The sequence below is a fragment of the Chinchilla lanigera genome, unplaced genomic scaffold (genome assembly GCF_000276665.1).
Source record: "Chinchilla lanigera isolate Chin_1 unplaced genomic scaffold, ChiLan1.0 scaffold00018, whole genome shotgun sequence".
Classification (NCBI taxonomy): Eukaryota; Metazoa; Chordata; class Mammalia; order Rodentia; family Chinchillidae; genus Chinchilla; species Chinchilla lanigera.
Genome location: NW_004955419.1, coordinates 16,822,625 through 16,828,624, shown reverse-complemented (window position 1 = coordinate 16,828,624; position 6,000 = coordinate 16,822,625). Strand labels below are relative to the sequence as shown.

The window sequence follows — 6,000 nt, the reverse complement described above, 5'->3', positions numbered from 1 at the left end:
AGTAAGAATGGCTATCATTAAGAAATCAACCAATAAGAAATGCTGGTGAAGCTGCGGAGAAATAGGAACTCTTCTCCACTGCTGGTGGGAATACAGACTGGTGAAATCACTGTGGAAATCAGTTTGGAGATTCCTCTGAAAACTAGGTCTAGAGGTCCCATTCAACCCAGCTATTCTCCTTCTGGGTATTTTCCCAGAAGATCTAAAAACATCATATCATAGTGATATATGTGCACCTATGTTCATAGCAGCACAATATGTAATTGGTAAATTGTGGAAGCAACCCAAATGTCCATCCACTGAGGACTGGATAAGAAAATTCTTGTATTTTTATATAATGGAATATTAGTTAGCTATAAGGAAAGACAAACTCGAGGCCTTTATAGGTAAATGGTCACAACTAGAGACCATACTCATAAGTGAAAGAAATCAGACCTGCATGTGCCAGCCCCACATTGTTTCACTAGTGTAAAACCTGAAAGAGTTAATTTAAACTAGGAGGTATGATAGACATTGTGAAATGATAGGAAAACACTCAAGAGTAAAGAGCAACCTGGATGTGGGAAAAGAGAAGGGAAAGAAGGAGAAATGTTGTATGTATGTATATACAGGACAGCTAACATAGTTGTTCTGTCTTGTATTTCTTTGCTGAAAGAAACTGTCAGTGAGTCCTTGATTGATCAGTATTGCATGTCTCTATCTGTTTTCATGAGAAGCCACTTTGAAGATATCAATATGTAATACAACACGCATTGTTAATTTCCTATTACTTTGTAACTCTGTATTGTCTGTACTGTTCTTTTGCTACTTTGTAAAAGGTTGTCTGTCTGTTAATATTTTCCTCCTATTTTTAAAATAAAAAAATACAAAAAAAAAGAAGGCAAAAAATAGAAACAAAGCTTTTGTAGCTAAGGATGGGAAAAGATGGGCATGGTGGCACAAGGGAGGCTGAGGCAAGAGGATTGCCATGAGTTCAAGGTCAGCTGAACTATAAAGTGAGACCCTGTCTCAAAATAAAAAAATAAAAAGACCAATATTATGCCAGTAGGCTAAGGCAAGACAATTGCCTTGAGTTCAAGGCCAGCCTGGGGTATACAGTGAGTTCAAAGCCAGCCAGCACCTATATAGTAAGATCCTGTCTCAAAAAAAAAAAAAAAAAAAAAAAATAGAGCTATGGGGAGAGGGGTTGAAGGTAAGGGAAGGAATTGGGGGAAAAAGAGAAGGAAGATATATTATGCACAGGTACCAATTCACTATGATGGATGTGAACATTATGTGTCTGAAGTTACTAATAATGTTAATAAAAAACAAAGTAAATGCTATACAAATAACTGCAATTATATTGCTCAGGGAATAATGACAAGGAAAAAATTGTACATATTCAATAAAAATGTATTTTTTAAAAAAATATTTTCAACTACAGTTGGTCAAATCCAGATATGGAGGGCCAGCTGTACATGCAACACTCCCTGCTTCAAGTGTTTTCCGGCTTAACTTGATACTAGGCTATGCCTCTCAATGGATTGCTCCACTAGGAAGCATTAAGCAGTGATTTTATTTTTCTCTTCTGAATGCCTTGATTTCTTTATGCACCGGTGCCATCCTAGGAAGGACTATTAATGAATATTATAAGCTCTAGCCCTGACACTAATGGCAGAAGGAAAGATGTTCATGATTAAAAATCAACCAAACTTGATAATAGGGTTTTATTTTTTAAAAATCTTTTTTTAAAATTTTTCCTTTTTTAATAAAAAACTTTGAATATGGACAGTTTCTTTTTGTTGTTGTTGTTGTTTTTTTTTTTTCCAGTACCAGGAATCAAACTCATGACCTTGTGCTTGCCAGGCAGGCGCTGTCCTGCTGAGCTAAATCCCCAGCCCCGATTATGGACATTTTCAAACACATTAAAAATAGGTAAAATAATTTACTTACACTTACCCATCACTCAGATTCAACAAAGGGCAGTTTTTTTTTATATGCCAAAGATATTCAATCACCTACAAAAACATCTGTTGCTGTTCCTGGGAAAAGGCAACAGGATAGGAGATAGTGGCCCCTCCTAACAAAGGTACTTTTGAGAGTGAAAATTAGACTTTAGAGTTTGGCTAACGACACACTCTTAGAATAAGTGTAATTACTCTTTCAGCTTCTTACACTAGGGAGACAATTTGATGTTTACACATGCGAGACTGATTTATTTCACTTATGAGTATGGACTCAAGTTACATCCATTTGAGAGTAAATAAAAGCCAAAATGTACAGTAGATATTGGGAAAGAGAAACTGGGGTGGGGGAAAGGAGAAAAGAAAGAAGGGAAAAGGAAAAAAACTATATGCATACAAGATAGTTATAATAGCTATACTACTAATTTCTATCAGTTCATTGAAAAGAAAGGTTTGTGATTATGTCATTTGATCACTTTTTCATGCCTATATCTTGTAATCGGAGCAACTACTTTGAAGATAACAAGCAATGTACCAACCATTGTTACTCTCCTGTCTTTGTTTGAAATTTTGCATCATTGTTTTTAGTATTTTTTCTCTTTAAAATAAAAGAAAGAATAATTGTAATAAAATTTGTTGGCCAGTTGATATGCAGTTTTGGTTGAGTGAATACTGTATGGTCCAAATGGAGTGCATCAATTTTCCAGACATCTGCGCTTAATTATCAACAACAGCATACCCCGACACATCAGCAACAATAACAATAATAAAGTGGCACAAAACCACCAACCAACACAAGACATTTTGGGGGGATGGTTTGCACAAATATTGTACATACAATACAGTTTCATAATTTACAATATTTTTCTTCTAAAGAAAGGATTACTGAGGCCTAAGATGGTTTGGATAAGCTGGAAAAGATAGATTTAACAAGAGAAGTTTTAAAAGCACTTTCTTCTACAGAGAGCAGAGCAACAGTAATTTGTTATCCTGTCTTGGCTGCTTTTGCTGACTTTGCTGCACACGTCTCTTTCCCTCAACTATTTGTGTCATGATGTAGGTATTTGAACATTTCCTCTTTGGCTTTCACAGAGCCCAAAGCAGACTTGCAAAAGCAAGAAGCTCGGTGAAGTTTTCTTAAAGAGTTGAGTTAAATCATATCAGCAAACCAACTTGAACATATGAACTCAAATTCAAGAAAACATCCAATAACAGCAGTCTAGTAATAGTTCTCCTTATACTGGCCATCTTCTCAACTTGCTTTAAGAGTGGGATATCAGCAAAATACTAATTCACTTCCTTTTCTTGTAGTTGACTTAGAAACATCGGTGATATATCTGATTTGTTGAACATAAATAATGACAAAAGTGCCTTTCTTCCTCCGTGTTAGGGGAAAACAAACTTTATGGGTACAGAGTCAGATAATATCTATTTTAAGGATCATAGGCTGCTGAAATGTGCTACTGTAGTATGAAAGCTGCCACTGACAATGTCTAGACAAATGGGCCTGGCTTATTCCAGTGAAAATTTATTTACAGGACATAGGTGTAGGGTTGGACTTGGCCCTTGAGCTATAGTTTGTCAATTTTTTCCCCACAAGATTCATGGAAATTGTAGCATGTGTACTTCACGCATTTTATTACAATATACAGTAATAATCCATGGTGTTGTGTACGGATAGATCACATTTTGTATTTTCATTTGTTTTTCCACTCTTTCTTTGATTGGTATTCAGATTAATGTGTTCTACTCTGGCAGGTTGGTACATGCATATAGTATACTTTGATGATTTTCATGCCCTATCTCCTCCTCACCCTGCTCTCCCAAACAGTTTCACATTTTGGGGGGAAAGTTTCAATGCATATAGTATATTTTACTCATTTCCTTATCCTCATTACTCACCCTTACATCTTGATTCCCTCACTCTTATTTCCTTCCTCGTGTCTGATAATGTCTCTTCTCTACATTCTTGTCATCTTTTTAAGATTCCACACATTAGGGAGAACATGTGATGGTCATCTCTAGGAGTCTGGCTTATTTCACCCAACTCAATGGTCTTCAGACCATTTTCCTGCAAATGACAAAATTTTGTTCTTCTTTACGTTTGGATAATACTCCCATTGTGTATATGTTTTACTTTTCTTTCATCTATTCATCTATGGATGGGCATCTGGGCTGCTTCCGTATCTTGGTTACTGTTATATTACCACAATAAACATGGGTACACATGTATCTCTAGACTCAGCTGGCTTTAATTCCTTTGGGTACATACCGAGTGGTATAACTGAGTCATGTGGTAGGTCTACTTTTAATTTTTTTGAGGAACCTCATAGTGGCTATACTAACTTACATTCCTACCAGCAGTGTATAAGCCTCCCTTTTTCTTTGTCTGCACCAGCATTTATTGTTTTTCTATTCTTGATGGTGGCCATTCTTACAGATGTGATGGAATCACAGTATAGTTTTATTTTATTTTATTTATGTTTTTGGTTTTTTGAGATGGGGTCTGGCTATGTACCCCAGGCTGGCCTTGAACTCACTATACAGTCCACGGTGGCCTTAAATTTGCAACAATTCTCCTGCCTCAGCCTTCTGAGTGCTGGGATTCCATGCATCATGCATGTGCCACAACACAAAACAATGTAGTTTTAATTTGCCTTTTCTCAATGGATGAGATGTTGAACATTACTTCATATTCTTATTGGGCATTTGTACTTCTTTTGAGACACATCTGTTCAATTCTTTTGTCCATCTGTTGATTGGCTACTTGATTTTTTGGTGTTGTTTTATGAGTTCTTTATATATCCTAGATATTAATCCTCTGTTGTAAGAGTAGCTGGTAAAGATTTTTCTTCCATTTCACAGGCTGTCTCTTCACTCTGTTATTTATTTCCCTTGCTATCTAGAAACTTTTGAATTTGAATTCTCCTGTTGATTCTTGCTATTTTTCCCTGTGCCTAAAGTCCTATTCAGGAAGTCTTTGCCTGTGCCTATGGCTTCAAGTGTTTCCCCTAAGTTTTTGTTTAAAAGTTTCAAATTTTCAGGTTTTAAACCTAGATGCTTGACCCATTTTGAATTGAGTTTTGTGCAGGGTAAGAGGTAGGCATCTAATTTCAATCTTCCACAAGTGGTGCTTTCCCAGTACCATTGGTTAAAGAGGCTGGCTTTTCTCTAAAGTATATTTTTGGATCCTTTGTCCAGAATCAAATGGCTGTAGTTGTGTGTGTTTGTTTCTATGTCCTCTGTTCTGTTCCATGGCCTATGTGTCTATTTTTCTGCCATTGCCATGCTGCTTTTGTTACTATGGCATTGTCATATAATTTGAAATTTGGTATTGTGTTACCTCCAGCCTTGCTCTTTTTGCTCAAGATTACCTTTGGCTATTCTGGGTCTTTCGTATTTCTATATGTATTTTAGGATTTTTTTGTTCTAATTCTCTGAAGAATGTCATCAATATCTTGATGAGGATGGCACTGAAACTGTAGATAACTTTGGTAGTATGGCCATTGTGATAATATTAATTTCGCCAATCCATAAACATAGGAGGTCTTTATATTTTCTGGTGCCTTCTTCGATTTGTTTTTCAGTGTTCTGAAACTTTCACTGTAGAAGTCTTCCACCTCCTTGCTTAGACTGATTCTAGGTACTGTATTTTATTTTACTTAAAGCTATTATGAATGAAATTGTTCTCTGGATTTTTTATCACTTAGTATATTATTTATGTATAATAAAGTTATGGATTTTTAAATGTTAATTTTATAACTTGCTACATTTCTGAATTCATATATCAGCTCTGAAGGTCTTTTGGTGGAGTCTTTAGGGTCATCTAAATATAGGATTGTATCTCCTGCAAACAAGGATCATTTGACTTCCTTTCCTCTTTATATCTTGTTTGTTTTTCTTTTGTTTAACTGTTCTATCTAAAACTTCAAGAGCCACATTGAATGAGTGGTGAAAGTAGACAACCTTGCCCTTGTCTGATGCTCTTATTCTGTGCCATCATCAACTGAAGTGGTTGAGGAGAAACATAAAGCTGCTAGAGTGCTGGATTCTCAGG

At 35.9% G+C, this 6,000-nt stretch overlaps 1 protein-coding gene across 6 annotated transcripts in view; it reads right to left on the bottom strand.

The window, feature by feature from the left end:
- LOC102015848 (thioredoxin domain-containing protein 8) overlaps positions 1 to 6,000 on the bottom strand; it is a 36,087-nt gene that overhangs the window by 9,405 nt on the left and 20,682 nt on the right. For 2 of the 6 annotated variants that reach the window (XR_260637.2, XR_260636.2), the window contains exon 5: positions 3,846 to 4,014. The exons of the other annotated variants lie outside the window; for them this stretch is intronic. The gene's annotated coding sequence lies outside the window, so the exon portion shown is untranslated. The remainder of the gene's footprint in view (positions 1 to 3,845; positions 4,015 to 6,000) is intronic. 6 annotated transcript variants of the gene reach the window in all.